Source organism: Drosophila ananassae, chromosome 3R (assembly GCF_017639315.1).
Source record: "Drosophila ananassae strain 14024-0371.13 chromosome 3R, ASM1763931v2, whole genome shotgun sequence".
In the NCBI taxonomy this organism is placed as follows: domain Eukaryota; kingdom Metazoa; phylum Arthropoda; class Insecta; order Diptera; family Drosophilidae; genus Drosophila; species Drosophila ananassae.
The window spans coordinates 24,599,841-24,613,192 of NC_057930.1; positions in this window are offsets into that span (position 1 = coordinate 24,599,841).

Below are 13,352 nucleotides of genomic sequence, written 5' to 3' on the forward strand. Positions count from 1 at the left end.
TGCGCATCAACTGTGAAGCCCAACACCCCATCCCCCAGGCCCATTTCCACAGCCTTGCCATTCGCTTTTGAAGATCGTCGTGATCCATTATGGTGACAGTTGGCTTTAAAAAGTGTCTAAGACACTTTCGTCTGGTATTAATCAGTTAATTGTCTCCTTTATCCAGATCACCTTAATCACTCTCGTTAAGAGCAGACATAGTTTCTAGAGGATTGCTGGTTATAATGGAGTTGGGGTGAAGTCAGTTGTGCATTCGAAATATTTTAAAGACTATTTAAGTCATTCGAAAATTACAGGATGCTCCTTTAGACCTTTCTTTTTCTAATAAAAGTCCTTCCCTTTTCAATGTAATTCTGGGAAAATTCGTATAAAAAGTTGAATGTTTTTAACAAAATTTTCTTTCCTTATCCAAACTGAATCTAAAGTTTGTATCTTCTGCGAAATATATATAGAAAATACCATGTAGCAACATAGCAACATAACGAGACGCACAACATATGAGTGCCACGCACACGAATCCTCTGCTCAAGAGGGCGTAAATAATTTAATACATCAAGAAAATTGGAAATGAAAGTTTCTTTGTTTTGGTTTGGCGTGGCCGCAGCTACCATTTAGTTTCGACATTCGCAGATACCCGGCTGACTGGCCACCCAGCCACCCACCACCCCCAACTAGTCCAAAAGCGGCACCCACGGACGGACAATTGTGCGATTTATTTGCACATTTCGGCCGGACAAGTGAGATTCCTGAGGGCGGACGGTAGCCATGTTCATGGGTTTTTGGACACTCTTATCGTCAATAATCATCATATGCTCAAATTTTTGGTCGCTTAATTGGAAAATTGTTGTTGTTCTTGCGATACGCCTGAGCGATTGCTGGATTGGATGGCTAGGATCTGAGCCAGGGATCCTGTAGTGGGATAAATGGATGATTGGTTTGGCTGCCGAGTGCCATTTGATTGATGGGCTTCGTACCATATACTGTTATTGTTTTGCGGCCTTGTTGTGATAATATTTGGCCAGAGAGGCCAGTTTGATTGGCATTTCGGCCCAGAGCCTTGTGGCTGGCTTAAGGATCCTGGCCACAGTTCTATCTACACAATAAAATCCATTAAACTTTAATAAAAGAAGCAAACAAAAGCACTGACCAATGGGCGGAATATTTTTTCTCCATTGCGTGGCAGCGATTGCGCAAAAGCAGAAAGTCCTTCGAGGGTGGAATATGAGTTCATATCTCGTCATATTTCATAACACCCACTTCCTGCTCCGCTTTTGTGGTTGTGAGCGTGAGTCGGTTGGTGGGCGTGAGTCGAGTCCCTGTCCAAAATGGCGTCCAACTTCCTGCTGTGTCCAGGGGATGCACTTTCGGCTCTTTGAAGTTTTACTCGAATTGGCAAATGACAGACCCCGGGGTGGTGGGGGCCATAAGTTCTCTTGAGTGTGCACCTTGTTGGAAAATGGTCTCATATCAAAAGAAGTCGAAACCACAAAGAAAATCTCAGCGGAACATTTTCAGCTACATCAAATCATCGAGTCCCGTATCCGTATCACTAGCCCGTATCTCCGCCCTGTTTGCACCTGGCCCCCCCTGCCCCCTACACCATGTCATCTCCCGTAGAAGGACAAAGAACTCGTCCCCCTTTAGTCCTTCCGAAGAACTTTTCCACCTTCATATTTTCTGTCTCTGGCGGCTGCGGTTCGTTCGCCTGAACTTTCAACTACTTGCCAAGTTTTCACATTTTAAATTTGTTGGCTTGTTGCTTGTGCTGAGATTTTTTTGTAGCTACCATTTTCTTTTACCTTTTAACAAAAGTTTCTTTGTTTTTCTTGGAGATGTTCCCGAGACTAGCAGTGGAAATCTTCCCTAGATAGTCCTGAGGGCTAAGGATAGGTGTACTTGTAGGATCTTATTTTTCCAAGTGCATTTACATTTTAAATGTAAAAATCAATCTCACATCCTTCCTCCAGTTATGTTGCCTACTTATGTACATATTTGAGAGGCGAGGCGGGGATTTGCGAAAGCCTTCCATTCGGTTCATGCTTGCACGGAGCACTTCCAGGACACAACTCAAATATGGAAGGATATGGGCGAACTTTGTGCTGAACACTACTTGGGGCCTGGCCACAAGCTGCGGTCTGTGCCCCAAAATTTGCTTACACTACATATTTTTGCAGTTCACCTTTACTTCAATCTAATAAGCTTCGTCCTGGCGATGGCTTCTTTGTTCCTGGCTCTCACATCGTTATCGATGGATGGCACAGCGAGTTGAGTTGGAAAAATGTTTTAGCCACCCGTCCTTGCTCCAGTGGGCGTGGCCAGAGCCAGGGCGGTGTGCTGTGGGTGGTGGGCGGAGTGGAGTGGAGAGAAAAATAAATTGTTGCAAACACAAACAGAAATATAATTTTTGTTGCCTCGCATCTACATGGGCCACACATATTTATGGCATGCCAGCACGTACGCGATATATTGCAACCCAATCGCTAGACGGAGGAGGGGTGGGGGTGGTGTGCTTTTATTTATTTGGTAAACTTCGTTTATATCGCACACAATCCGAGAATCCCCAGGAAGGAGTCGAGTCGAGTCCCCCCCCAATCCGAGGAAGCCGAAAGGGACGCCATGTTGAATGCGTCGTGCTATGGGTGGGTGGCTATCGTTGGGTGCTGCCGGTTCTGAGGGGGTGGGTGGTCGTCACCATCATAAAAGCGTGGCTGAGACCCAGGACTCAGAACTCCAGGACCCGGCATCCAGGACCCATGTAGCCTGTGTTTGTTATGCTTGTCAAGCATTTTGCGCGGTACTGTCTAACGATATTTCGATTTTGATATCTTTGGGTGTTATCGTTAAATGTCTGTCTGTTTTGTTGGCGGTGGGTGGGTGTGTGGGTGTGTGGGTGTGTGGGTGTGGGGTGTGGGTGCTGGTTGGTGTTTAGGGGAGGTCACAAAGTATACAATGTGCCATGTTGATTATGGTCTCATTTTTGGTATTTACTTTTCATTTTACTTCTTTTGGACACTAAAAGAAATTGTATTTCGAAATTGTGAAACATATTTAAGGTCGTTCTTAGTTTCAGACTAACTTTTAAAACGAGAGCAGACCTTTTTTGTGATGTGCCCTTCGAAAAGGGGGAGCAGGACTTTACGACACCTTCCTTGAACATTCCATAATCGGTGCATCCCTGGTCATGGTCATGTGCGAGACTTTTAAATTAGCACTCAAATGTGTCAAGACACCAGCATCATTATTCCACGAACCTAAGACCCTCGTCTTTAAGTCGGCCTCAAATTATGCTTGTACGGTCTTTTTGACATGGGTCTTGCTTTCGTTGGGGAACTGGCTTTCGTTTTCGTTCCGTCATATGTCATAATTATAGCTACTCCAGTTCGAGATCCTGCCTGGAACCGGCTCTCCTGCCCAGTTCCTGCCCAGATATTGATAATTGGCCAAGATGTTTGACCTGCGGCTCCACAAGTCTAGACGAAAAGTGTCGGTTTTTGAATATTTTGACATTTGGCACTTGATGGGCTCAATCGGACATAGATTAAATAATTTGGATACATCCTAAGGGCATCTGGCAGATTATTCTTAATATATTAATTATATGTACAAATATTTATAATACCATGTTCCTCTTTATACCTCTGAGAGGTTAAAACACCAAAGAATATCTATCTAAGTTTTTAATGAAATCACTTTATCCAGTTGCAGGATAACCATGTGGTAGAACCGACAGCACTTGCCTTCCAGAGTCTTATAAAAATCCATTAAGCGGCAGCCAGCAGGCGGATAAAACCCATTCGGGGCACGCGATGTTTCGGCCTGGTGTGATTTATGTGGCTTTTAGGATATTTTATTAAAATGCATATTCGTTGCTTCGATGTCACCGTCGGCGTCCGGCGTTCAATGTTTATGATTTTCATAAGCTCGCCGGCCATTGGCTGGCCAGTGCCGGCTACTGGCCACAGCATCCAATTCTGGCCACTCGGGCGGAGGACTGCAGCCGGCGGAGACCTTGTCCTGGCCAGGTTGTACGTCATAAATTGTCACCGCGCAGACACGGCCAGGCCGCGCGCAGTGTCAGGTGAAGATACTGTATCTGATCGCTGCGACCGTTGCGGGTCATAAACAAGCGTCCCGGTCCCGCGACCGGATCTGGGTGCCTTTGGAGCCACCATTGCACCACCGCTGGCTTCTTCTGGGGCTTTAATTAAAGCAGTTTGCTTGTCTTCATTTTTGTATCTTTTGCTTGCGCGTTGTATCTTCTGCTCCTTGGTGGGGGGATAAAAAAAAGCAGAAACAAAACAGAAACAGTCGTCAGTCGTTGGCCGGGGCTTAGTGCGGATTCGTTTATCAGTTTATTTAAATTTTTCTTTGCATGTGTAGTGGTTGGGCAGTGGGGCAGGGGGATGGTCCTGGGGATGGCGGGTGTGTGGCTCGTATTTATGCCCATAATCAGGACGCACGGAATCCCGTTAAGTCGCGTCATAAGGCGGTTCGCCATTTTCGCTTATCGTCATCTTCTCGTTCCTTAGCCAGGCCGAATGTCTCAGATTCGGTTACAGCTCCAGTCTCAGCCCCGCCCACCAAAAAAATAAGAGGCTGTGCAGAGTTTTATTGTTGCTGCTGAGAAATTGGATTCGTATCAGTGGCACATATACCAACATTCAGACAATATTAAATGGGAGATACATAAGCCCACACCCACACACGCTCGGTTTATGGCAACTCATATCTGGCAGATATAAAAGTGAACACCCACAATCGGAATAAGAAGACACAAAGCAAACGAGGAATCAGTAGCAAAGACACTGAAAGAAAATTCTAGCATATTATTTTTCTAAAAAGATTCTATCCAAGAAATAATGAAAAAAGCTATTTTAGAGCTGTAAAAGCAATACTTTTCAAGCAAGTGTTTCTTAAAAGAGGGAAATTCCTATATTCCTATAAACTAACAGTGAAAATAAGCTCCTTGAACAAAAAAAAATCCCTCCACGAGCCGCCATTTTGTGAGAAAGCGAACGTCGAAGAAAAATGATAATAAAATAACACAAATATGGCAGAGGGAAATGCTCGTTATGCGAGGATTTTGTTCTCTTTCTCCTTCCTTCCGGCTCCTCCACTCTCCTCTTTACTTTCCATTTTATTTTTATTTTATGTATTTGCCACATAAGCAGCTTAAGTGGCAGCAAGGACAGAGACAGACTGAGAGTGGGGCAAGCAAAGGGAGGATGGAATGACAGAGCTTTGCCATATACGGATTTCCATATAAACATACTCATGTGTATATGTTCATATATAGTACACTCTGCATGCCATATCGAAGGCAAAAGGATCAGGCATAATGCCGTCGTCGCCGCATGTGCCATAATTTGCAGAAAAGTGCCAGAACAGCCACCCAACCAGCCACCCACTCCATCACCCATCACCCATCCAGTGGGCTCCAATCCAATGCCATTCCCAACCCCAAGCCGGCATTAAAATGCCTTTCGAACAAGGATAACATTTTGCCTCGTTTCTTTTGCTGAATGACGAAGGAGCAGGACGACGGGAGCAGGCCAGGATATGGCACATGGGGGCGAAATGGGTGCATGCCATAAAAACAATAGCGCACATAAATTTTGCACAAATATATAAAGTATGCAAAAAGGCATAAAAACGAATAAAAAGGAGCATGGCGCGGGGCTTTCCCACCAAATGAGCTGGAGAGGATTGGGGTTGGAGCTGGGAAAACCAGAATACAATACACACTCGTATAAACACACATTCACAAAAATCGTAAAACATAAGCAAGGATACGAAATATTTGCGAGTTCGTTTGTTTTATTTTTGCCATTTTGTGCTTTGTATTCATTTCATTTCGCACTGATTTCCAAGGAATTTTAACGAGGCTCTATATTTTGGGGGAGCACAAAAAATGGTTAAAAAATTTCTGGGGCACAAATATTACGCCGATCGGACGAAGTAGGGAAGGAAGAAGTGGCAAAGATATGCTAGATGGCAAGAGGCCATGGATGAGTATCCACGAAAAATGACAAAAAATCAAAAAAATATTTTGCTCTTTGCTTTTAATGCAGATTGATAGAGAATCGATCCACAATTCGTTTAAGGTATTCCGCTCCAGGATCTGATGAAAACTGCCAAAGATATCATCATCCCTGTGGGCCATATGGGGCCTTCCATACACCTTTCCATTTTCGTAGGGATCCCATCGGAAAAATGAAGAAAAATCTAAAAAATATTTTCTCTCAGGTTTTGATGCAGATTTATGGAGAATCGATCCACAATTCGATTAAGGTATTCCGCTTCAGGATCTGATGAAAACTGCCAAAGATATCGACATCCCTGTGGGCCAAAAATCGGACCGCCCAATATCTAATATATGTTTAAATTTTACGTACTGATTTTTGTGAAAATCTATCCGAACAAAACCTTCAATACTTGTTAGATAACACAGGCCAACAGCAAAAAATCTCCACGCATAATTTTACCTGCTCCATAACCTTTAGGCTCCCCTGAACCAAAGTCCAGAACAAACATAGGTTCTATCACCCACCGTTTCCGCGGTACACCTAAGAGAAGAAATTGATCAAATTTTACCATATATTGAATTATGTAGGCCGTGAAATGGCTACGACCATCCTTGTTTCCAGTACATATCATTTTTGAAATGTATGTGTACCAACTAAAATTAAAAAATGGTATCTAACAGTTTTACCATATCTTTGGAATACTCATCCAAAGTTGAAATCTCAGATTTTCTACGTTAATTTTGCTGATAGAACCTATGTTTGTTCTGGACTTTGGTTCAGGGGAGCCTAAAGATTATGGAGCAGGTAAAATTATGCGTGGAGGGAAAAAAAAGTTGGAAATTGTCGGCCTGTGTAATTAAATAAAAAGTATCTTTTCTGAGGCATTCGGATATCGGTCGCATCAATCTTGTGAATTAGACGAGGCACTCGGAACGAATGCAGTTGCCGGAGGGCATCCATGCATCTCCGACTCCATTCCATATCCATCTCCATCTCCACGGGTCACAGATGTTGGCATTTGTTGGCATCATAGTCGTCACCCGTAATTGGACATCGACAGCGGTTCAAGTGGTCCGCCCCGCCCCACCCACTGAGTTCACCCCTCGCCTCTCTCCATATGGGCGCACGTAATTGTGATTTTCCGTGTTTTCCGTTTGATTTTCCATTTCTTTATCGCCTTTTGCTACCAAGTGCATGAATTTGCCGTTTTGAGAAATTTATGCTTTTTAGTTTATTGCTGTTTCGGCTGGTGGGGTGAGTGCAGGGTGGTAAGGTCAAATATAATGGAAGAGAGGGGTGGGGTGGCAGTGGTAGTGGGAGGGTGTGCCTGCATAGTTTTATGAGTGGACCTTGTGTGCTGGCCGTCAGATGTCCATGGCCGGGCCCTGGAGAAAGTCCATGTGTAATTGGGAATTTATTAGTCGCTGGAGACTCATTTACATTTTCTCCTGCTTGGGGTAGCAGCTGACGGAGTGGGAGGACAGCATGGATATGGAGTGGCGGCCGAGTCCAGGACCTTTGAACACAGTAGTAATTATTAGCCATTCTTTTATTTATGGCAAAGCAAGTTTTGATTTATCCGGGACTCGAGAGAAATGCGTAGAGCTTGCCACATAAATATTCCGAAATTGTCTATCGCTCTTCGACGGACAACTGATTTATTACTAATTGCCAGTCATAAAGTTGGAGTCACACCTAAGTTCACGGCAGTCCCAGTGTTTCCTTCTACGCTTAAATACATTTTTTTTAAGTGGAGGCATGACCTTAATCCGGTGATTCTGACTTCTTAATATGGTAAATTGGTAAAGCCTACGGGCTCCCCCGAACTCTAACAAACCTGCGCTTAACTTGTCCGTCATACGATTCATTTAAGCCTCGAATTCGTGAACTGCTGAATGTCCTTGTTAATGGAAACCGTGCTTGTCGGGTCACACGTAATCTTATTACGCCCTGGAGTCCATGGCCCTGGGTCCGGGCCCTGGTCGATTGAAAAACAGAGAAGAAAATTTCAACAACGTCACCAATTTCCGGCAATTATTTCGACTGTCGGTTGATTTAATTTATTCGTTGCTCAAAATTAAAACCAAACCAAAACAAAGAAATCCCCTTGTCCAACTCGAGCGACATTGTAAACAGGCCGCATCGCATCCCACCAGAATCCCCTGACCCGCCATTATCCTGCCAAGGATCCCAGCCCGCCCTCGCACTCTTCATTGCCTGCTGGGTTTGTTGGCGCGATTTCTCATTCCTGGCGCAATTGGTTTTCAATTCAGGGCCATGTAATCCCCCCCAGCTCCATGGGATATTTCTGGGGATTTATGTTGTTTTTTTTTTATCTTGGCTAGCCGAAGTGGAGCTGGGTTTTTTCTGGGGTCTCCCTGCATATTATTAGCGAGCGCCGCGTGACTCTGCGTTCAACTTTTAATCGAATGCACATAATTGCCAAAATAAATCAATCAATTCGGCTCGGCTGCCCCCTTATGAGAACTGACAGGCGCCCAGTCATCCCCCCTCTCAGGACCCAGCTCCGTGTAGGTCCTTTGCATAAATTACACTAGACAATATATTTGGTGAGTTTCCATATAAAGCAGACTAAGAAATGTCATTCCAAAAATGCCATTAAACAGTAAAGTTTCAACTAATAATGGGGCCTTAAAATAGGAGATAATATATGGAAAACTTTCCCAAAAAAAGGGGAAAAAAACTTAATCCTCAGCAGGAAATTTGTGGCCCAGTGTCAGAATGATAGAATCTCTTCTAATCCCAATTCTGATTCAAATTTTTCATAAATCAGGGTCATGGGAGGAAACCTTAACGACTTGGTTTACGTGTCATTTGAGTTTGGGACTCAAGGCCCTTGGCTAATGCCAGGTCTTAGGTGAACATAAATATCCGTGTTCTGTTCGATAATGATCTTGAGCTGGAGCACGTGCCCCTTCGGAGGCAACTCCGTGACTCCAGTTTTGTAATCCATGAGATATGGCGATGATGACACGCTCCGGCTGATTTTCTGAAAATGACAAATGTAGCGCAACTGTCCGGGATACGGAAAACTCTCTACCGTAAACAGAACGGGGTAAGAACGGAAAAGATCCCGGAACGCGTGGCGGTATTACGTGTGAAAGGATTAGCGATAACACGATATGTTCGGAAGTATTGGAGGGTTTCGGAAGCTGTTAATGAGAAGATTCTTATCCTAATTCAATCGGAAAATTTGATTAAATTTAATTAATCGATAGGAGAAAAATCATTGATCAGTCATATAGTCCTTAAAGCTCCTTTAAAGGATCTCCCGCTGTGCTGAAAACACTAAAAAACAAATTTGTTTTAAAATTTTCAACCATAATTTACTGCCGACACCAAAAAGCACAAGCAGGATGTAAAAAGGCAGGTTCTGAGCTGCCGGAACTGACGAGGACATTATTAGCCAAAAGGGGGTGGTCGGCTCTCAATGAAAAAAGCCAAATATACCTCCGAAGGGGTGATTTTTTTTTTAGAATTACTCCGCTGTGGCAGTCCACAATTGAATTTCGAAAGAATGAAAAAAAAAAACTGCAAAACGCATTTTTCAAATGACAAACAAACCCAGCGAAAAGTGAAACGGAAATGAAAACAAACAATAGAGTCCAAGGAAAACAAAGTAACCTGAGAACGACGTAGAGTTCAAACGGATGGCGGCGATGAAGATGGTAATAATGATGAGGACGACTGTGATGATGATGATGATGAGGTGGTGTTGGTGGGGTGGCTGTGACGGAAAAGGAAAAAGGCCAAGACCTGCAAGGGGGTGTGAAAATGAAATAAGTATAAACAAATAGAAGCGCACAGTAGGCAGCTCAATTTGAGGAAAGTCAAATGGTCCGGGGGAGGCGACAAGGGTTCACTTCATCGCAGGACATTGCAGGGGGTTGCTCTCGACTCCACAGTTTGGCAATTATATTTCCGAAATACCCGGGACTTTGGACAAATAATAAAAGGTTATCAATCAGTTTTACATATGTATCGAAACTTACACCTTTAAGGGATTTGCGATATTAAAAAGGGAAGGACATGTTTTCCTTTATCATATTTTGGAGGAGTCTGATAGCTCATTTTTTCTTGTTAAGCGGTCTCCGAATCGGAACAACGAATACTGGACCGCAGATGTCTGGCCACTGGAGATTTCCATTCGCCACGGGACACGGGCAGCCTCATTAAGGAGCCAAAGTGCAGGACAATTGCACTGGGCCTTGGGCATAAATCACGCCTTTTAATAACTAATAAACGCCATCGCTCAAGTGGCAGCTGTCAGCTTGTCAGCGGTAGCCGAAGACCGTGAAATTGTTGCAAGAGGACAGTGAACAGGAAACATGGCCAGGGGACAAGGGACATGAGACGCGAGACCCGGGACACGGGTCACAGACAGCAACAAGGACCGAACAGTGCTCTTGTCAAGTAAAAAACACCCCAGAGGAATCCATCAGTTTTCGTGATTTCCGTATATTAAGTCATCATTTTCGGTCCCAGGGGAGAAACTTTAAATTGAAGCTGGACAAAGTTTATATAAGAAAAACGAGAGTTAAGTGCTTCCTGTTCTAGGGGTTGTATATTTTCATTAGTGGTTAATGTACAACAAAATGAGGCATTCAATTCCATGGATTCACATTTTTAGCAATAGTTTTCTATTCAGTTTCCACGAGGCTACCTATTTCCTAGACTCCCAAAAAGTATGCTAAGAATTCCGCGAACGATGGAGAAATATTGCATAGACAATAGGAAACTATAATGGATTCCCAGATAAAATGCTGTCTCGAAAAAACCTCGAAATCTTAGCTCCATCTGAGGTGGGTAATTGAAGTCCTCTACCAGTTCTCGACAACGCACCATCCATTAAGATGAGCTACAACAAATGCATTCATTTGCTTGCAGGTGTCCGTCCCAGTCACCTTAACCCTCGGTTGCCCCGGGGGGAGCACTCTAATGCGTCAAAATCCTTCAACTTTTCGCAGCTTTTGCGTACAATGCGGTGGGCCACGGGGCGGATTTGGTGGGAGGCGTGGCTGCCGGTTCTGCCGTTGCTGAAGAGCCCTTGCCTTCCAATGAAAACAAAAACAAAGGGGGAAAAAACATCAGCAACGGCAGCAGGAGCAAAAAATTGCAGAGAGTCTGACAAAAGTATTTGAATTGACAAGTGCCATCAAAATAGAAGCGGAATTAAATTTATCATGGAAAGTGCGGGGGCGGGAGGGGCAAGGTGAGACGGAATCTGAGAGAGCTATGACATTGTGCCCCGGGGGATGAACCCACCCAGTTGGGATGGGGCATCCGAACGGTTACATCGGAAACATCATGAAGAACATGAGCCAGCAGCGGCGTCATCGATCAACTCGAGCGTGAGACAGTTCCTCGCCAGCCGGAAGGAAGACGAACTTTTAAATATTGAATAATATGTTTTTCTTCCTTGCCAGAAAGCACCCATCCTCCTGGCCAATTTCTTTTTGACTTGGCCCATTGGCTTTTTCGATAAGTTGGCATAATGATGGGGCGAATGATGAGCGAAATCCTGACAGGATGGCACAGTGGGTTTTCTCTAAGAGTCTAAAATTTGTCAGGTTTTCTTTTCTTATAAAATCTATAAATTATATTGCATAATTAGTAATAAATAGGCCTTTATTATGTGGCAATTCTTGGCAAATATTAAGGATAATTGAACCATTTTTGTTCTATTTTATATCACTGTAGTAAGACCTTGTTAAATCGATCAGCTCACTCCAGATGCCGATGATGACGACAATGACGAAACGCTTTCAGATTATTATGCAAACATATCAGCCCGGAAAAGTTTTGGCTAAATGGTTTCGAGGGGGAAATCATGGCAACCTCGACAAGAGGATAAAATGGTTCTGGTTCTGGTTCTGGTTCTACATTTGAATCTCTGACAGCTTTTGCCACTTAAAGCCGCCTCGGTGTGCTATTACAAAATATTTTGAATGGGATTTTTAATATGTATTTAATTTCATAATTAGCGCTGAGCCCCGACACGTTTCTTGGCAGCTCGGATTACGGAACACGGCACGCGACTCCGGCAACGGGCTGGCACTCCGGCTTGCATTTTTTACTCCAGACACCCGACCTGTTCGGCGAGTCGTGTTAAATGTAATCCGATTAGCGTTCATAATTTCTGCTAATATGTTCCCCAACTAATTATTCCCAGGCAGATTTAATGCTATTAGAAGTTGGTGTCCTTTAAAAATGTTATTTTACTCCCTGTGACCATTTTGGGATTGAAATGTGTTCCCTCACCGAAAGCCTTTCAATGTCAGCATCCTGCGAGAAGTGGACAAATCGTTCAGCTAAAAACGACAGCAATCAAACAAAATTGAATATCAGCGGAAGCCGAAACGACAAAAATCGACAGCAGCCACTACCATGGAAATCCTGGGAGGACGAAAAAATTGGCATTTTGTTTTGCGGAACAGAGAATGGGGATTGCGGAGGCTCACGGCAATTGTTACGTGTCAATAACTGCAATAAAAAATCCTGGCATGGCTGGCACGGCCGGCATGGCCGGAGCCTCGCTCTGCTCCTTCCGTGTACTGTTGGAGTTGCGCCTCAATAACTCTGCAACTCAAATCAAAATCAACGTTGCATTTCAATTGCGAAATAGCCAACTGCCAAACGTCCGCATCCGCTCATCAATCCGAGTCCTGGGGAAGCAAAAAGGACTTTCGGCCAGGGTTCTATTTCACCTCGTCTCGCTGGAATATTAAAATAAATGTTCTCCAGTTAGTTGTTTCGGGGAGTTATTTATTTTGTTTCGAGATTAAATTAAACTAGGCCGTGAATTGGCTGTTGTTTGTTCAAATTGAAATTTTTTGTCCGCTTTTTTGGGAAACAATTTAAAAATATATCCCATATCTCCTGATCAATTTAAATAATTCGTGTAGAAATAATTTGCAGAACAAAGCCCTCATCGAGTATCTATGGCCATATGTCATGGTATCTGGATGGCAGATCTCAATAGTTAACTGGATGATAGTCATAGGCTAATCTGGAGGGAAGCATCTGCAGTGATCTATTGAGATGTCATCTCAGTCCTGCCGCCTAGTCCTGACAATAGAAATTGCAAATGTATTCAGTTTTTTGTGCCCTTTTGTCGGGGTTGTGTTGCAGTTATTAACACACTGGTAGCGATTTGTCACAAAAAATGCCTCGTATGACATGTGTGCAAACAAGACCAGAACACTATGACAATCCAAAGCGCCGAGGGTTGCATCCTCGAAAGAGGTTCCCCTAAAAGCAAGGATCACATCCACCCCGCTGGCAAAAGGTGGCCAGCGATGCGCG